Source organism: Mobula hypostoma, chromosome 14 (assembly GCF_963921235.1).
Source record: "Mobula hypostoma chromosome 14, sMobHyp1.1, whole genome shotgun sequence".
Lineage (NCBI taxonomy): Eukaryota > Metazoa > Chordata > Chondrichthyes > Myliobatiformes > Myliobatidae > Mobula > Mobula hypostoma.
The window spans coordinates 71509060-71529882 of record NC_086110.1 but is presented as its reverse complement, the minus strand read 5'-3'; positions in this window follow the sequence as shown (position 1 = coordinate 71529882).

Here is a 20823-nt window from a genome sequence, read left to right as displayed (position 1 = left end):
CATAGTATATAGAGGGTTTTAGCCTTCTCCATGATCAGTCTGATCCATCCTTCTCACATAACCCTCCACGTTACTTTCATCCATGAGTCTATCTAAAAGTCTGTTGTATCTGCCTTTATCACTACCCCTGGCAGGGCATTCAACATACCCACCACTCTCTGTGTGTAGAAGCTACCTCTGACATTCCCCCACACCTTCCTCCAAGTGTCAGTGTTAGGTAGGGCCATGCTCATGTTGAACTCAGCAGTCTCTTGTGTTTCTGTGAGTTGCAATTGCTGTGCCCAGCCATGATGCATTCAGTCAGGCTACGGTGTGACAAGAGTTCAGTAATGGCCCAAGTACAGAGGGAATGAGCTTTGTTTTAATAAGGACTGTACGGAACCAAGGAAAATAATCAACTCTGGGCCAACAGGGCCACTAACTAAAGCTTTCAAACTTACTAAAAACTAATGTTGTCACCTCCAGTCAAAGCAATATCCTAGAAATAACGTACTAGAGCTCCTTAAACAGCATCTAACTAAATCAATATTCTTCTTTCCCACAACGTCAACTAAACTAATCCGGGAATGTTGTCATCACTGTGCTTTGATCAAGACTTGACAAGACTGAACCAAAAGGAAGAGAGTTACATATAATTACGAATAATCCCTGATTGGCTTGAGTGTGTGCATTCTCACGTGCGTGATTGCAGTCTTCTTTCAGCTACCCACCTCCGAGAGCACCCAGACTCCACAGCAGAGTCTGTGTTTGTGACAACAATAATTGTGAGATGGGAGAACTCCTGACTGTTGAGAAACAGTGTATGAATTTTCAAACGTGCAAATTGGAAGCAGAATCAGATCACCCACCCCGTTGAGTTAACTCTGCCATTCAATAGAGTGTAGCTGACCTGACTGAAACCTCCCACAGTACACTTTCACCTGTTGATTATGAGTTACCTACATGTTTCTGTGTTAAAACTATTAAGGCACCACTTCTCCTGCCCAAAGGTTCACAGCCCTCCAAAAAAAAAGTTGTCTTTCAGCTTTCAAATCCCTTACTCACTCTTCCTTCAGTTAGTCCTAACAAAGGGTCTCGGCCTGAAACGTCGACTGCGCCTCTTCCTATAGATGCTGCTTGGCCTGCTGCGTTCACCAGCAACTTTGATGTATGTTGCTTGTCTAATCCCTATCTTGAGTGCACAGCCTCTTGAAGTAACTCGTTGTTCTAGATTCTCCAACATGAAGAAATAACCCCTTCAAAGAAAAAACTCTGCTTTAGAGACCCACCGGATCTTATGTGTTTCTATTATGTCCCTTCCCATGGAAGCAAACCCGATTGGTCCAATTTACCCTCATCATTCTATCTCCTCTCCAAGCCTACATTCCAAGACTACATCTCCCAATCCAGGCTTCAAACTCCAGACACACCGATGATGAGGTACAGAACATTAGACCGCGAACTCTGGTCTCACTGTCTCGTGTACCTAGGAGATCATTGCCCCTCGTGCTCCTTGCCCACATGGACACCCGATCCCGGAACTCAGTGGCAACCTGCTGATAGGGGGTGGGGTGTGTTCTCCGGCCCACATCCTCACTGGTCTGCCGGCCTGGCACCCGACCACAGAGGTCCTCCGAAACAGCTCCACCTTGCTGACCTTTGAACGCAGAGTAGATGCCTAGACTCCGACCTGAACTCCAACTCCCTAGATCACTAAACCCTATCCTGACTCCTAACTCCCTTCACTGTTCCCAAAACCATCCTGACAAACCTAAACAGCAACTAAAAAACAATGCAACACACATCAAAGTTGCAGGTGAATGCAGCAGGCCAGGCAGCATCTCTAGGAAGAGAAGGGTCTCAGCCTGAAACATTGACTGTACCTCTTCCTATAGATGCTGCCTGGCCTGCTGCGTTCACCAGCAACTTTGAATTTCCAGCACCCACAGAATTCCTCGTGTTTGCGACTAAAAAACAATGAAGTCTGAGCTGTGACCTCGACTATGCTCATATCTCAGCACCATACAACTCCTCTAGCTCTTGGCCCCTTCTTCGATATTGTCAAAGGTTACAGAGAGAAGGCAGCAGAATGGGATTCCCAGGGAAAGTAAATCACCCATGATCGAATGGAGGAGCAGACACGATGGGCTGAATGGTTTAATTCTGCTCCCATGTCTTATGGTCTGAGCAATTCCTCTCCCCCTCTCCAAGCTGCTGTCTGGCCCATTGACATCCTCCAGGAGATTGTTGCTCTTTAGGAATAAGCCATGGGAATATATTATGATGGATAATAAACTCAGTGTCCACTTTATTTGGCACCTCCTAATTAAGTATGTTCATGGACCTGCTGTTGGAGCCCATCCACTTTAAGGCTTGATGTATTGTGCATTCAGAGATGGTCTTCTGCACATCACTGTTGTAACACGTGGTTATTTGAGTTACTGTCGTCTTCCTGTCAGTTTGAACCTGTCTGGTCATTCTCCTCTTACCTCTCTTATTAGCAAGACACTTTTGCCCACAGAAATACTGCTCACTGGATTTTTTTTTTTTGTTTCCTACACCATTCTCTGTTATCCCTGTTGTGCGTGAAAATCGCAGGAGATCAGCAGTTTCTGAGACACCAACAATCATTCCATAGTCAAAGTCACTTAGATCACATTTGTTCTCCATTCTGATGTTTGGTTTGATCAAGAACTGAACCTCTTGACCATGTCTGCACGCTTTTATGCATTGAGTTGCTGACACGTGGATGATTGGTTAGATATTTGCATTCAGGAGCATGTGTACCTAATAAAGAGGCTATGGAGTGTCAATGCCTTAAGAGAGTTTAAAGAGGGCACAGCAAATCCTGCAACTCAGTGACACATAGATCCAGAGAAAAAAACTTCATTAGGCTCAATGTCATTACCAATGCATTACATTGTGTTCGAGTGATCAGTAATGATATTCTATTTCGGTACCACGGTGATTATGCTTCACTGATTTCACTGGCAGCTCTACCTTTAGAGAGTTCTGTTCTTAACAAAAAAAACTAGTAAATTTTATTTCATAAATATTCAGGTTCTAACTGAAAACTCCTAATCACCGAACGAGCTTGGTGTTCAGAACACTGCAGGAATACACAATTCACATCGTTTATACTGAGATGAGAAGGTAGATGGAGAGGCCATTCTGCTTGTAGTAAAGTTTGCTTCACAAAACTGGTTTAGTTCTTTAGCTGGTTTCAACCAGCTTAAGAACAATAAATGTTTTCCTAATATGATGATTTGAACTCTTTACCTCATAATCAACCTTGTTATGATCTTTCACCTTATTGTTTACATGCTCTGCACTTTCTCTGTAGCTGTTACACCTTATTCCTCATTTTTATTGTTTTAATTTGTTCTACCCCAATGCACTGTGTAATGATTTGATCTGGGTGAACAGTATGCAAGACAAGTTTTTCACTGTGTATCAGTACATATGACAATAATAAACCAATTCCAATTCCAATTCCATTGCCTCTTTATTGTCTACCTGCACATCACTTATTCTGTAGCTTTTACATTTTATCATGATGGTTCATATCATCAGGTAGCCTCCGAATTGATGACATGATCATAGATTTCTTTTTCCGGTATTTTTTTCCCTTACAATTCCCTCTTCTTTATTCTCCACTCTGTCTTCCTACCTCTTCTCACCTGCCTATCACCTCCCCTCCTCCACTGGGCCCCCTCCTCCTTCCCTTTTTCATTTGGCCCACTCTTCTCTCTTATCAGATTCCTTCCTTCCTCTCCAGCCCTTTACCATTCCCACCCACTTGAATTCACCTATCACCTTCTAGTTACTCATCCTTCCCCTCCCCAACTTTTTTATTCTGCTTTCTGAAATGCATTAATAAAAATTAGTGAGAATCGATGGGGAGCTGTATCCACAATTCTGTATTCATTAAGTAAATTCTACAAGACATGTGGTTAGACTTTATTGGAAGAAGTGCTTATACTTTATTGGAGATAAATAAAATCTACCAGGTGTTTATGACCGTGTTGATTGCATTACACACACATATGGCTCATTTGCATATTTATGTACAGATGTACTACAGTTGCAAGGACTGAGTTGAGAAAATATTCCTTCAATAGATTTCACTCGGGTCCAACCACTTCCAACACCACCTACAGGTTTAGAATGATTAACTCAGGACAGACAAACTTTATACACCCTATGTTCAATAACATTGGCAGGAGCCTTGAATGCCCTTCAATCTGTACCCCAACAACAGCAAATTGTGTTTATTTACCAGCCATAAGGAAATAAAATGCCCAGTAAATCTCATAGCTCAAACAACTCTTTACAAAAGTTTTCAAAGTTCAAACTAAATTTATTATCAAGGTGTGTCCATATTATGATGCAATACGACCTGGAGATACATTTTCTGGCAGGTATTTACAGGGAGAAAAGAAGCACAATAGAATTTTACAAAAAAAAACACATAGACAAAGACGGTCAAACAAGCATTTCTCAAAAGAAGACAAACTATGCATATAAAATAATACTGAGAATATGAGTTGTGAAGAGTCCTTGAAAGTGAGTCAGTGGCCTATGACAGTTTAAAGAGGGTACAACAAACCCTGCAACCCAGTTACACGTAGATCCAGAGAAAAAAAACTTCATTAGGCTTAATGTCGTTACCATTGAATTACATTGTGTAATCAGCTTAGAGTTGTGGTGAGTGAAGTTATGCACTCAGGTTCAGGAGCTTGATGGTTGTAGGACAGTAACTGTTCCTGAATCTGTGTGAGACCTAAGGCTCCTGCCTGATATTAGTAGTGAAAAGAGAGCATGGCCTAGACGTTGATTGAAGTACTGTACATGCGCAGCAGAAGCGTAGGTCTGTAGGTCTGGTGAAGAGCTTTAAAAGCAGGAAGCTTTTTATGGGAGTCAGTGATTGGAGTACTGCGCAGATGCAACAGAGGCATTGCTGTGCAGGTCCGGTGAAGAGATTTAAAAACCCAGTTTCTGTAAAGGAGGGGTACCGACTAGCAGAGTGGTCATTGTGGGAGCTGTCATTGCCAGAGTAGTCTGAGTCAGAGTAGTAGGACTTTGGTTCAACAGGGCTTCAGCGCAAACAGGCAGGGGCAAGGTAAGTAGATAAATTCATTCCTTATTTCTTATTTCCTTTTTTCTAAATTAACCCTGAGAGAATAGGGGTTATGTCTGCAGAGCCAGTGTTCTGTTCTGGGTGTCAGATGCGGGATTTCCAGCTTCCCTGGTGGCCACATCAGTAGCAGGTACATCGAGGTGCAGCTTCTTGGAGACCATGTTAGGAAACTGGAGCTGCAGCTCGATGACCTTTGGCTTGTTAGGAAAAGTGAAGCAGTGATAGACAGGAACTACAGGGAGGTAGTCATCCCTAGGCTACAGGAGACGGATGAATGGCTGACTCAGGAGAAAGAAGAGAGAATGTCAGATAGTGGAAAGCACCACTGTGGCTGTTCCTCTCAACAATAAGTACTGTTAGGGGGGACGACCTACCTGGTGGAATCAACAGTGGCTGTGCCTCTAACACTGAATCTGGTCCTGTGGCTCAGAAGGGCAGGAAACTGAAGAGGGTGGAAGCAGTAATAGGGCACTCTATAGTCAGGGGGACAGATAGGTGATTCTGTGGATGTGAAAAGGAAACACAGATGGTCGCTTGTCTCCCAGGTACCAGAGTTTGCGATGTTTCTGAACATGTCCAGAATATCCTGAAAAGGGAAGGTGAGCAGAGAGAGATCGTGGTACATATGGGCACCGATAAGATAGGTCGAAAAAGGGAGGAGGTCCTGAAAGCCAAATACATGGAGTTAGGAAGGAAGTTGAGAAGCATGATCTCAAGAGTAGTAACCTTGGGTTTGCTGCCGCTGCCATACGACAGTGAGGATAGGAATAGAATGAGGTGGCTGATAAATGTGCAGCTTAAGAAATGGAGCAGGTGGCAGGGATTCAGATTTCTGGATAATTGTGATCTCTTTTGGGGCAGATGCAACCTGTACAAAAGGTTGGGTTACACTTGAATCCAAAGGGGACCAATATCCTTGCGAGCAGGTTTGCTAGAGCTGTTGGGAGTGGTTTAAACTAATATGGCAGGGAGGTGGGAAACAGTATGATAGAGCTGAGAATGAGCTTGCAGGTTTACAAGTAGATGATGTAATATGTAATATGAATACAAGGAAGGACAAGCAAATGATTGAATACAAATGCAAGAGCAAAGAGTTAAATTGTACCACAGAGGCAAAATTCACAGGGGCGCAGAATTCAGGACTGAAAGTATTGTTTTTAAATTTGCGTAGCATTCAGAATAAGGTGGACGAACTTGTGGTGCAATTAGAGATTGGCTAGTATGATTTTGTGGGCATCACTGAGTTGTGGCTGAAAGAAGATCATAGTTATGTACTTAACATCAAAGGATATACTTTGTATCAAAAGGACAGACAGGAAGGCATAGGCAGTGGTGTGGCTCTATTGGTAAGAGATGAAATTACATATTTAGAAAGAAGTGAGACAGGGTCAGAGTTGAATCTTTGGTGGTGGATTTGAGAAACTGCAAGGGTCAAAAAACCATTATGGGAATCATACATAGGTCTCCAAATAGTAGCCAAGATGTGGGATTGAAATTGCTAATGGAGCTGTAAAGTACATGTAATAAGGATAATGTCACAATTGTAATGGGGGACTTCAATATGCACAGGGACTGGGAAAATCAGGTTGGTGGTGGATTGCAAGGGAGGGAATTTTTTGAATACCTATGAGATGTCTTTTTAAAAGAGTTTGTGCTCGAGCCTACTTGGGAAAAGGCTATCTTAGATTTGGTGTTGAGTAATAACCCAGATCTTATTTAGGAGCTTAATATAAAGGAACCCTTCAGAGGCAGTGATCATAATATGATTGAATTCATCCTGCAATTTGAGAGGGGAAGCATAAGTCACATGTATCAGTATCACAATGGAATAAAGGGAATTACAGAGGCATGAGAAAGGAGCTTGCCCAGGTGAATTGGAGGAGGATAATGGCGGGGATGGTGGCAGAATAGAGGTAAGTGAAGTTTCTGGAAGTAGGTCAAAAGGCTCAGGATAGATATGCCCCTCAGAAGAAAAAGTCGTCAAATGGCATTGCTGACAAGGGAAGTTAAGGACTGCATAAGAGCCAAGGGAAAGGCATATAATGTAGCAAAAGTGAGTGGGAAGTTGGGAAGTTGGATGATCAGGAAGCTTTTAAAATCCAACAAAAGACAGCTGAAAAAGCTATAAGGGAAAAGTTGAAATATGAGGGCAGGATACTGAAAATATTTTCATTTCTATAAAGAATAAAAAGGTGAGAGTTGGTATTGTACCATCGGAAAATGATAGTGGTGAGGAAGTAACGGGGGCAAAGAAATGGCAGATGAACTGAGTAAGTACTTCGCTTCAGTTTTTACTGTGAGAGTCAGGGATCAGGAGTGAGTGCCATCGCTACTACAAAGGAAAAAGTGTTGGGCCACCTGAAAGTTCTTAAGGTGGATAAGTCACCTGGACCAGATGGACTACATCCCAGAGTCTTGAAAGAGGTTGCTGAAGAGATAGTGGATGGATTAGTCATGATCTTTCAAGAATCACTTGATTTGGGGTTTCAGGGTACTTGAAGACTAATGATAAAATAAAGGATGGTTTCTCTGAAGTGAACTTTTGCCTGACAAATCTGATGGAATTCTTTGAAAAAGGAACAAGCAAGGTGGACAAAGGAGAGGCATTGGATGTCATTTACTTAGATTTTCAGAAGACATTTGATAAGGTGCTTCACATGAGGCTGCTTAACAAGATAAAATCCTGTGGTGTTACAGGAAAGATACTGGCATGGATAAAGGAATGGCTGACAGGCAGGAGGCAGCAAGTGGGAATAAAGGGGGCCTTTTCTGGTTGGCTGCCAGTGACTAGTAGTGTTCCTCAGGGGTCCACTCCTTTTCACATTGTTTGTCAACAATTTAGATAGTGGAATTGATTGCTTTGTGGCAATGTTTGCAGATGATACGTAGATAGCTGAAGCGGTAGGTAGTGCTAAGAAAGCAATGCAATTACAGCAGGACTTAGACAAGTTGGAAAAATAGGCAAAAAAGTGGTAGATGGAAGACAGCTTTGGGAAATGAATGATAATGCATTTTGGTAAAAGGAACAATAGTGCGGACTGTTATCTAAATGGAGAGAAAACTCAAACATCAGAGGTGCAAAGGAACTTAGGAGTCCTCATGCAAGACTCCCAGAAGGTTAATTCACAGGTTGAGCCTGTGGTAAAGACGGCAAATGCAATGTTGGCATTTATTTCAAGGAGAACAGAATATTAAAACAAGGAGATAATGCTGAAGCTTTATAAGGCTACGTCCACACTAGACCGGATAAATCTGTTATCGAAGATTTCTCTTTGTTTTGACTCTCTGTCCACACTGAAATGGTGTTTTCCTCCCCCAGAAATGGAACTTTTCTAAAACGCTCTCCAGTATGTTTAAATCTGAAAACGCCAGTTGGGCGTTGTAGTGTGTACGGGGTAACCGGAGGTTTTAAAAAACCTGTCGTCCCTTTCATTGGTGAAGGGACTATGGCTGTAGGAAATGTTTCCAGGGTGACCCCTCTGTGGGAGTGGGGAAGATACTGGTGGAGCCACCCGGGGGTCTGTGTGTCCATATGTGTAGCTATTGTAGTGGCCGTGATGCTGGTATTGTGGCAGTGAAAAGTACTTGGGGTGGAGCCATCATATTCCTCATCATTGAAAATCCCTCTGTAACAGAGTTAGTCAGTTTTTCGATGTTCGTCATCAGCCAGGTCATACTGTCCGTGAGCTCCCTGTCGGTTGCCTCCATATGCTCCAGTATTTGTTTTTTTAGTTTTAAGTCCTCCTGCGCGAGAACCAACAGCTGTCCATCATTTGGCAATTTCCTTTTAAGTTTTTCTAGTCTGTAACTGAACAAACGCGCACCAAGTATACCATTTCCTCTTCCCTTGTCTTCTGTAGATGTGTCCTGCGCTTGCCCAGTAGGAGGAGATTCACCCAAATACCCGTTTTAATGTGGACGGAGGTATTTTCAAAAACGCCTGGAGTGGACGCCTATCGTTTTTACGCGAAACTGGCATTTTCAAAATTATTCGGTCTAGTGTGGACGTAGCCTAAGACACTAGTCAGGCCATACTTGGAGTATTGTCAACAATTTCGGGCCCCTTATATCAGAAAGTATGTATTATCATTGGAAAGAGTCCAGAGGAGGTTCACGAGGATGATTCCGGAAATGAAGGGGTTTACATATGAGGAACGTTTGGCAGCTTTCGGTCTGTACTCACTGGAATTTAGAAGAATGTGTGGGGATCTTTTGAAACCTACCAAATGTTGAAAAGACTAGATAGGGTGGATGTGGAGAGGATGTTTCCTATGGTGGGGGTATCTAGAATTAAAGGGCACAGCCTGAAAATTGGGGATGACCTTTTAGAAAAAGGTAAGGAGGAATTTTTTTGAGCCAAAGAGTGGTGAATCTGTGGGATGCTCTGCCACAGACTGTGGTTGAGGCCAATTCCATGTGCACATTTAAAGCAGAAGTTGACAGATTCCTGATTGGTCGGGACCTGAAGGGATATGGTGAGAGTGCAGGTGTATGAGTTTCAATGTGATCTAGGATCGGTCACGATGAAATGGCAGATCAGACTTGATGGGCTGAATGGCCTAACTCTGCTCCTATATCTTCTGGTCTTATGGCTGGGAGTCTTTGTCTCTGATAATGGATGGTGTTTATTCATGGCAGCGCTCCATATCGATGTATTCAACAGTTTTTCAATTGGAACTGAAGGTTTTAATGAACGCAAGAGCCTGCAGCTTCTGGAATCAGGAGCAACAGGTACCTTGAAGGTGAATGAAGGCTGGACATCCATTGTGAAAATGAAGCTGTTGTGGTTGGACAATCAGATGTCAGAAGGCATGAGAAGTGTCTTGGACCTGTGTGAGAAAGGGGTGGACCAGGAGAGACAACATAGAATGAATGGTATGAGGGCATAAGTTCAGTAGGGCATGAGTAGGTACACCCTTCCATAACTGTCCTCATTGTGAATCTTAGCTGAGACCTACAAGTGCAAAGTGTAGGCTCAGAAGTACTATTGTATTGTGAGCAGTACTGGGCCCCATATCTCATGGGTTGTGGAGTGGAGATATGTCTCTACCAAAGGAGGTACTCCTTGCCTCCTTTAGCCTGCTGGTCACCCTTGGCAAGGTGTAACGCCTGCTTGGTCCCCTAATCAAGATCACATCAAGCCATGGGTGCAGGTGGTGGATGGTCATATGAGCAGATGGTGCATATCACAAGTCCTGGTTATCTGACCACTGATGCCAGGCGGACAATCTCTGAAGATATTGACAATGGTTGGGGCCACCGTCTGGTAAAGGCAGTACCCAGAAGAAGGCAGTGTCAAACTACTTCTGTAGAAAAATTTGCCGAGAACTATCATGGTCAAGACCATTATGACCCATGTCATATGACACAGCACATAAAGATGATGATCTGCAGAAGAATGTACTGGCATTGGACAGGATCATAGGAGATTCACAAGATTGACCCTGGGAATAAAAAAGATTAACAAACGAGTAGTGTTTAGTGGCTCTGGGCCTGTTCTCGCTGGACTTTAGAAACATGAGGGGGTATCTCATCAAAACCTACAGAAGAGTAAAAGGCCTGTTTTCATTAGTGGGAGAGTCTAGGGTAAGAGGTACAACTTCAGAGCATAAGGACAGGGGTGGCACTAAGGTGGTGCTAGCTGGGGCTATAGCCCCAGCAGAAATTGCAATAGCCCCACCATAGCACCACCAAGAAATTAACTGCAGCTGCTTTGCTTTCTCTGTATAGTTTTGAATACAGCTCGTTTCTCCAGTTGATCTAGTGAAACAGCGCCCCCAATTACCATAGCACCCACGCAGCAATAAAGTTATAAACTCTGTCAGATCCTCCCTACACTTCTGCTTATTCGTTCATTGTTAATGTCTTGCCGTTGCTGTCCTCAGATCAGTTAACCTGATCTAAGACCACTTAAGGTGGTGATGTCACTCACTCTCACTCACGCGAGAGATAGATAGTATACATCCAGGCGCAGATCCATGGTCTCGCAAGACTAACGGATGTCACACGCGCACATTGTGCTTTTACAAGCGAGCGTGGGCCTGGCACGTGCGTTATTTTGGCGGGCGTGAAAAATGGATCGATTTTTAGTCAGAAAATGACCTCATCCAGAGGAATCAGTGGTATCTCAGCCTGAGCATGACTTAATTGAAAGTGACATGCAGAAAGAAGTAAGTGAGGGTGAGAACGACAGCAGTTCATCGAAGGAGTGTGAGGACGAAGTAGAGGAACAAGAAATGGAGCGGGATTCGGAAGAGAACGTGGATGAAGCCGCTCTTAGTGCGAGTGGGAATACTGTTAGCGATGTTAGCCAGCAGCCTGAGGAAGGACCCCATCGGCCAGCATTGAAAAAAGTACCCTTCGCAACAGTTTGTCAATCAGCAAAGGAGTTTTATTCATGGCTGGTTTGACCTGTACTCCTGGCTGGAATATTCAATCACAAAAGATGCTACATTCTGCTTCGCATACAGGCATTTCCTGTGTGGAGGACGTGGGTTCCATTCTGAGTCTACCTTCACTGTCACCGGTTACTGCAACTGGCGGAAAGCTACAACAGCTTTCAAAACTCACCATGTAAATGCAGCTCATAAGTTTGCGATGGGGGCATGGGCCGAATTCAGACTGAGAAAACAAGACGGTTCAAGATTGGGAAATATGCTTGACAAAGGACATGCAAATATTGTCCAAGAAAATCGTGAGTATTTGAGAGCAGTGGTTGAGTCTCTACGCTTACTGCGTGCCAAGGCATTGCCCAGCAAGGACTCCGGGAGAACAATGGATCTGGCAATTGGGGAAACTTTGTTGAGTTGCTCAGTGTAATTGGGAAGTTTGATAAGACTGTAGCTAAAAAAATAGAGGACAATCCTGGAAATGAAAAAAATACCCATCACGATATCCAAAATGAAATTATGGGTATTATGACAGATATGGTCAGACGTCAAATAAGTGCAGAAATCAAGGAGGCTGGATATTTTGCCATCATGGTGGATGAAAGTAAAGACTTGAGTAAAAAGGAGCAAATATCAGTGGTGGTGCGGTATTTGAATAACGAAACTGTGCTTGAAGAATTCTTGCACTTCACTCCAGCGGAAGGGTTGGACGCAGAGTCGCTTCTTAAAAGCATTGAACAGACACTCGCCCAGTATGTTATTGATAAGAACGCATGTATAGGTCAGTGTTATGACGGGGCAGCAGTGATGTCCGGGTGCAATAACGGGGTACAAGAGAGGTTCAAGAAAGAGGTCCCACAGGCATTATATATACACTGCCATGCTCACAGATGTAACCTTGTTTTAGTGGATGTTGTGAGCAATGTACCACAAGCGGGTGAGTTTTTTGAAACTGTGCAGCTGCTTTACAACTTCTTTTTAAACTCTGTTGCCCGCCCACAGTCTTTTCATGAAGAAACAGAGAAAACTGGAATCAACTGCACAGCCCGTGGAGTTGAAGAAATTGTCAGATACACGCTGCGCATGACAGTATACAGCTTTGTGGGCGATGAGGAAATCACTCCCTGCCATTCTAGCTACACTACAGGATATTATGGGTCAACCAAATGCACGGAGGAAAATGGAGGCCAGAGCTGTAAATGGTCTGATTGACGAGCAATTTGCTTTACTTCTCATTCTATTTGAGGATTTATTCTGAGTCACCAAGTTCATGTCAGACCAGCTACAATTTTCCAGTTTGGAAATTTCATCTGCTTTGGACTTGGTTCAGTCTGTTATCGATGCACTCTCAGCAAAATGGGGAGAGAGATCATGGAGTGAAATTCAGACAAGAGCTGGGGACCTGTGCGTCAAGGCCGGTATACAGAGCAGACCACATGAAAGGAGACAGGCTCAGCCACCCCGCCGCCTACATGATTTTGTTGTTGAGGCCCAAACTGAACGCACACCTGTCACATCTTCTGATGACCTTCGCAACCACTGTTTCTATCCAGTTATAGACAGACTTCTGACTGAAATGAAAAGACCGTTCTCAGTTGAGACTGGGAGAGTTCTGACTGGAGTCTCAGCATTGAGTCCCAAACACAAGTTCTTCCTAGACAAGAATTGTCTTTGGCCAATGGCCCAATACTATGGAGTGACTGAAGTGAACCTGACTGCAGAGCTACATCAGGTTCGGCGTCTGCTGGAAACAAGATAAAAGCAAGGACAGGCAGTGAATGACACAGTGGAATTTCTAGCTCTAATGAGATCCTACCGCGATGCATTTATAGATTTATACAAACTAATCTGCATATCACTGACTGCCTGTTACATCTGCCTCATGCAAACGGAGTTTCTCTTGCCTCAGACGCATCAAAAACTACCTAAGGAACAGCAGTGGCGATGCTCGGAACAGCAACTTGGCTCTGTTGGCTATAAACAGCCGGAGGACCAAGGCACTTGACATCCAGAAAATCATTGATGCTTTCGGCACCAATCACAACAACAGACGGATTGTGCTTCTCTAAAAACATTAATGGTGAGTGCAGTTGATTTTTTAAAAATTTGGGCCAAGACTAGTGCTGATTATTGTTAATATGTTGTGGTGGATACCCCATAGCCCTTATGTTTCCTGCAAATCCTAAAATATTACATTTACTGCTATTAAGCCCACTGGTTTTGCTTAGACTTCCAAGCGGTGATTCTGTTGATATTTGTTTAAATTCAATAGCCGAATTAATTGAGGTATTGCATGGTCAGAGTACGATTTGTCCAACTCCTGGTAAAGCCTTGCATCTGTTGTTTGCCTTATTTGACTTTAATAACGGTGTATCTTTTGGCATTGCTGTCTATGTAATGCAAATAGCAGTGGGTTCGTGTTGTGTTTTTCAGTGGAAAAGCACGCATTTGACTCTGATTGCGGGATTAGTGCGTGAATCACGTTGTCCACTGTTGCTTGGATGCTCTGTTTGTTTTTTTTTGTTTATGCGCAATGTAGCCCAGGTTGTCTCCAATGCCATTGACACTGTAACAGTTCACTTCTATATTAGATCTATCAACTGCTGTTGCTTGTGAATCAACAGAGGCATTTATAGTAGGCACATAATGCTTGAAACTGACTTTTTAACGCCTCGTGTCTGGCCTTGCGAATACATGTTACCATACAGTGCATCCCTCAGCACCATCACTGAATCATTTTGCCCCTCCATAGTACCAGCAAGAAAAAATCTCTGGCACCACCACTGCATAAGGATATCCGTTTAGAGCAGAGATGAAAGGAATTTCTTCAGCCAGAGTGTGGTGAATTTGTGGAATTCATTGCCACAAATAGCTGCAGAGGACAAATGATTGGATATATTTAAAGCAGAGTTTGACAGGTCTTGATTAGTAAGGGGACCAAAGTTTACAAGGAGAAGGTAGGAGAGGAAAAATCAATCAGCCATGATCTAATAGTGTAGCAGATTTAATGGGCTGAATAGCCTAGATGTGCTCCCATCTCATATGGTCTATCAGGTTCCAGTATGGGAAATCTCTTGATGTGCTGAGATCTATAGCAGCTCATGAGATGGTAGCCTAGTTTGTGGCAAAGTTTGTTTGACTATAGATCTTGGTTTTGAATTTTAGTGAAAGAGTTCCAGAGGTTCAAGCTATTCAAAGTCACTCTGGTGCCTCTGGGACAATCTACTAAAATGCCCAGGTTCTGGGCTGATATTTGGCTCTTCTCAGTGAGATGTGTTGAAACATTTCTGGTGAACTTAGCCTTCCCTTGCAGGGCGCAAGCATTCTCACATCTGGCCATGCCCCACACATCAGAACACACAGAGTGGCACGGTGGCACAACTGATAGAGCTGCTGCCTCAACTCTGGCATTCCTGGTTCAATCCCGACTTCTGGTACTGTTCAAAGTTCAAAGTAAATTTTATGTCATCACATACAACCCTGAGATTCTTTTTCCTGTGGGCATACTCAGCAAACCTATAGAATAGTAACTATAACAAAATCAATGAAAGATCAAGTAGAGCACAGAAGACAACAAACTGAGCAAATGCAAATATATATAAAAAAATAATGATAAGTAAGATTGAACATTCTCATTGAAACTGTGTTGGTTTTCTCTGGCTGTCAGCTGCCTGATTGCCTCACTCATCCCAACAACGCACATATTGATAGACTATTTTCTAAAATGGTCCAAATGTGGAGCAAAATGGTAGAAAAACAAAGGGTTGATAGCAATAAAATGGGGCTAGTTTAATTTTAGTTTAAGTGAATACTTGCTGATTGACGCAAAGGGCTAGAACAGGGGCACTCAGCCTTTCTTACACCATAAAGTCTTACCAATAACCAAGGAGTCCATGAACCCCAGGTTGGGAACCACTGGGCTAGAGGATCTGTTCATTGAGGATATCTTCAAGAGGTAGTGTCTCAAGAAGTCAGCACCCAACAGTAAGGACCTTCACCATCTGAGACATGCCCATTTCTTGTTACTAGCATCAAGGAGGAGGTACAGAAGCCTGAAGGCCCTGCTCCATATTTTAAGAACAGTTTTCACCACTCTGTCATCAGATTTCTGAATGGTCCATGACCCATGAATACTACCTAATTTTTGTCTTTTATACTATTTATTTATTTTTATTACTTATACTAAGTTTTATGTTTTGCACTGTACTGCTGCTGCAACACAACAAATTTTGTGATATGTCAAAGTTCAAAGTTTTAAAATACATTTATTATCATAGTATACATGCAGTATACATCTCTGAGATTTTTCCTCCCACAGGCAGCTACAAAAGAAAGAAACACCACGGAACCCATTCAAAGAATACAGCAAATACCGAATACACAAAAAAGAACTGTAACCGGGTGACCGTCAGCATTGTTAAAAGTGTACTTAGGCAGCCATCCGGGTAATGCTAGAATAGTTGTCTGTACCTTTAAGGGAGACGGTGATGTCATTACGCACGCGCGGGATAGTGGTGTGACCATTTTTGCTTTCTGCTGAAGACGTGGTAGGGCATTGGAATTGGGTTCCTCCGGAGGCTGGGCGTCGTGAGGAAAGGATTGCCACTACTGTATTATTACCGTATCAGTTCTGGTATTTTTTATACTGCATATGCAATTCTGTCCATACACAAGGGTGTGAATGGAAAGTTAAACTGAGATTGTAACGGTAAGAACTGGTTGTAAATTCATTCGTTTTGTTTCACGACCCTCTTCCGGCACTTAAACATCAAAAACCGATAAAGGAACTAAAACCCGAAAAAGTCTTTGTTGTCCGGAGTGTGTTCTTTTCCCCAGGCTACATAACAAATCACATGGACAGAAAAAAAAAAGTGAATAACACACAGAATATTAAACATTAAACCACAGAGTCCTTGAAAACAGTCTAGAAATGTTCAGCTTAGGTCAGGTCAGTTTAATTTAGCACTGTGATGTTCATTGACTGCAAGCTGCAGATCCAATTCGCTTCATTCAAAATCACACAAAATAGCAATGAAAGAATGAATAACCAGAAATCAGAAACATGTCAAAACATGAAAGGACTAGTTGTCTATAAGCAAGTCCAATCCATAAACCACACCAATCAAACCTTGCCCAAGACCCAATACTCCTGCACCTTCCTCCAGCAACAGAGAGAGAGAGGAGATGGAGAGACCGACCAAACCCAGGCAGAGATTACTGAACACCCAATCGCCTCGTTCTTGTTAGTTTCAAAATTGTTTGACGCTTTAATCATCGAGTTTGTCAAGAATCAGAGCTGATCATGGTTTTGCGCTCCGCCGATAGGCTGCACACTCCTTTCTCAACCACGCCGAATTTCTTCACAGACAGTAAAAACGCCAGATTGCTCAGTCAGCCCAACAACACATTATCAAAGTGTAAATTACAGGCTGCAACCACATACAGATTAGTAGTAGAAGTATATTTAAAAGAAGTAGTTTTGTGAGCTGTCTGCAGAATATCGCCTTTAGTCACATTGGTCGTTTTGCCATCTTGCAAATCAGTGACAATAAATCTGGTTCTAATTCTGATTCTATGTCAGTAGCTCTCTTAGTGACTTTCTCCGACATTCTGACACACTTGGGATGAGTGAAGAATGTTTTTTTAAAGATAGAAGAGGAAAAGCAGAATGTAAAAAGAGTGAGAGGGAGCAGAAAATTTTAAAAATTAAAGGGGGTGTATAAAATCATCAGGGACATACAGTGATGCGAGAAAAATTAGTGAACCCTGTAGAACTTTCTCTGCTTCTGCATAAATATAACCTAAAATGTGATCAGGTCTTCACATGTCCTAAAACTAGATAGAAAAACAATTAAATAAATAACACAGAAAACATTATACTTGCTCATTAATTTATTGAGAAAAATGATCCAATATTACAGATATTTGTTGAAAAAAGTTTGTGAACCTCTGGGGTAATGCCTTCCACAATAGTTATTTGGAATCAGGTGCTCCAATCAATGAGATGAGATTGGAGGTGTGGGTTGTAGAGGTGCACTGCCCTATAAAAAAGACACACAAAGTCAGGTTACTGACAGAGTCTGCTCTTCTCAAGAAAGATTTGTTTATGTGCACCATGCCTCGATCAAAACAACTTTCAGAGGAGCTTAGAAGAAGAACTGTAGAGACGTATGACACTGGAAAATGCGACAAAAGCATTTCTAAATACCTGAGTGTTCATCAGTCCACAGTAAGAGACATTGTCTACAAATGGAGGAAACTCAGCACTGTTGGTACTCTCCCTAGGAGTGGGCATCCTGCAAAGATCATACCAAGAGCACACTGTGCAATGCTGAAGGAAGTGAAAAAGAACTAAAAGGTTATAGCAAAAGAAATTTCTGTTCATGTATCCACTATAAGAAAAACACTGGTGTTCATGGAAAGACACCACAGAGGAAACCACTGCTCTCAACAAAGCATTGTTGCATGACTCAAGTTTGGAAAAAAAGCACCTGGATGTTCTACAATGCTTCTGGGACAATGTACTGTGGACAGATGAGACAAAGGTTGAACTGTTTGGCAGAAAAGCACATTGCTATGTTAAGAGAAAAAAAGGACACTGCACACCAACACCAAAACCTCATCCCAACACGGTAGAAGGAGCATCTGTAGTTGTGAACTTCCCATGATTCAGGATATTTACAAAGGTAAGTGTCAGAAAAGGGTTTGAAGGATCACTGGGGACCTGAGTCACCCTAACTACAATCTTTTCCAGTTGCTACCATCTGGGAAGTTGTATCGCAGCATAAAAGCCAGGACCAACAGGCTCCGGGACAGCTTCTTCCACCAGGCCATCAGACTGATTAACTCATGCTGATTTGAGTCTATTTCTTGGCTACATTGAATGTTCTATTTATTATAAATTATTATAAATTACTATGATTTCACATTGCACATTTAGACGGGGACGTAACGTAAAGATTTTTACTCCTCATGTATGTGAAGTAATAAATAAAGTCAATTCAGTTCATTTCAATGGTTTGGGGCTGCTTTGCTGTCTCAGGGCCTGGACAGCTTGCAGTCGTTGAGGGAACAATGAATTGAAAGTTGTATCAGGACATTTTACAGCAGAATGTCAGGGAAGCAGCTCATCACCTAAAGCTTAATAGAAGTTGGATAATGCAACAAGCCAATGATCAGAAAGCCAAGAATAAATCAACAACAGAACGGTTTAAAAAGAAGATGATTTGAGCTTTTGGAATGGCCAAGTCAAAGTCCTGACCTTAATCCTGTAGAACTGTTGTGGAAGGACCTGAAGCAAGCAGTTCTTGCAAGGAAACACATCAACATCTCAGAGCTGAAGCAGTTTTGTAAGGAGGAATGGCGTAAAATTCCTCCAAGCCGATGTACAGGCCTGATCAACAGTTGTCAGAAATGTTTGGTTGAAGTTATTGCTGTTGGAGGGGGTCATGCCAGTGACCGAAAGCAAAGGTTCACCTACTTTTTCCGACAAATATATGTAATATGGGATCATTTTTCTCAGTAAATAAATAAACAAGTAGGATGTTTTTTTGTGTTTTTTATTTAACTGGGCTCTCTTTATCTAGTTTTAGGACTTACATGAAGATCTGGTCACATTTTAGGTCATACTTATGCAGAAAGAAAGAAAATTCTACAGGGTTCACAAACTTTCTAGCACCACTGTAGATAGGGGAAATGCACGCACTCTATTTCCCAGGTAATAGTCATGAAGCAGAGGACAGAGGATCAATGTGAGAAAGGGAAGATTTAAAGGGACCCAAGAGCAACCACTTCACACAGAGTGATGGGTATATGGAACCAGCTGCTGTAGTGATTAAGGCAGGTGCATCAACTCCATTTAAAAGCAACTTGGACAGACACATGTCTGGATGAATATGGGTCAAACACACACAAATGGGACCAGCTTTGTCAATGCTGGGTATCTTGTGTGAGCATGGAGAAGTTGGGCCAAAGGGCTTGTTTCTGTGCTGTATGACAGTGATTCCAAGAAAATGTAAGAGAATAGACAGAAAAAAAAGAAAATGGAACAAAAAAAATTGACAGTGAGAGAAAAACATACACATCAATCTCATTGTAGGAAGCTATCGGGATGTTCACTGGTTGGGAGATTATTTGGGACAATTACTGACTTTATTTATTCATTCATTCATTCATTTATTGATTGCTTGGTTATTTGTTTATTTATTAATTATTCCAAAGTACCACACTGTAGAAGTCCCTTCTGGCCCAATGTGCCTACTCCACCCAATTACACCCAGGTGACCAATTAACCCCGGGATCAATGGGGCCGAATAGCCTAATTATACTCTTATGTCTTATGGTCTTATTGTCTTTGGGATGTGGGAGGAAACTAGAGCGCCCAAAAGAAACTCACAGTCACGGGGTGAACGTACAAACTCCTTACAGACAGCAGCGGGGATGGAACCCAAGTTACCGTGCCATTCTTGATATCTATATTCATCACCACATGGAGTGCCACTCCTACAAAATCCTACCTTGGCACCTCACCGTGGTGCAGGAGAGACACGGGCCGAACATTAGCGAAGTGCGGAGGAGATTCGTTCTCAGGCAGGTCTAACATAGCTGTGAAGATGATGTTCTATTGCTATACTACTAGACTAGATCTAGTAGTAGGATCGTGGCTAGCTAAGTCAAGGAGGTAAGCATGCCTTTGCTACTTTGTAGGTTATGCTTCTTCAGGCAAAAGCTGCACCCAACGAGGACACTGGCAGCAGGGCGTCTGATGGTGTCTGCGGCAGATGAATCCAAAAGGGTCAATGGTACAGCCACCTTGGTGGCATGCGGAGGAACCAGAGTGCTGGTCAACGGATGGCATCACTAGACTAGTTAGTTGTCACTGTGGGGCAGCTTCCTTATCCGCTAAATCTGTTGCACTCCTGTGTACCACTTAGCATCAGATTTGGAAGCCCGGAGATTCTGTATGGTGGGGGCATGACTCCGTCTGTCTTATTACTGTGCAGGGCGTGCAGTCAACATCAAAACCGATGGACAGCTGAAGAAGAAGACTACATGGAGTCAAGATGGATTTGCAGCAGTCTAGAGCAGTGGGTCCCAACCTGGGGTCGATGGCGTAAAAAGGTTGCGAACCCTTGGTCTGGAACAACAATAACTTGTGCCTATGAAGCTAAAAGTTCCAATGGTGCTAAAGCACCCTGATACATCTGTTGTTCATTCTGTTAGTAAACAAAACCAGTCATGCATTTGCAGAATATGCCAACTCATTGCTGTTCAAATTCCTGTTAATGACTGTTAATTCAATAAGAATTCAAAAAA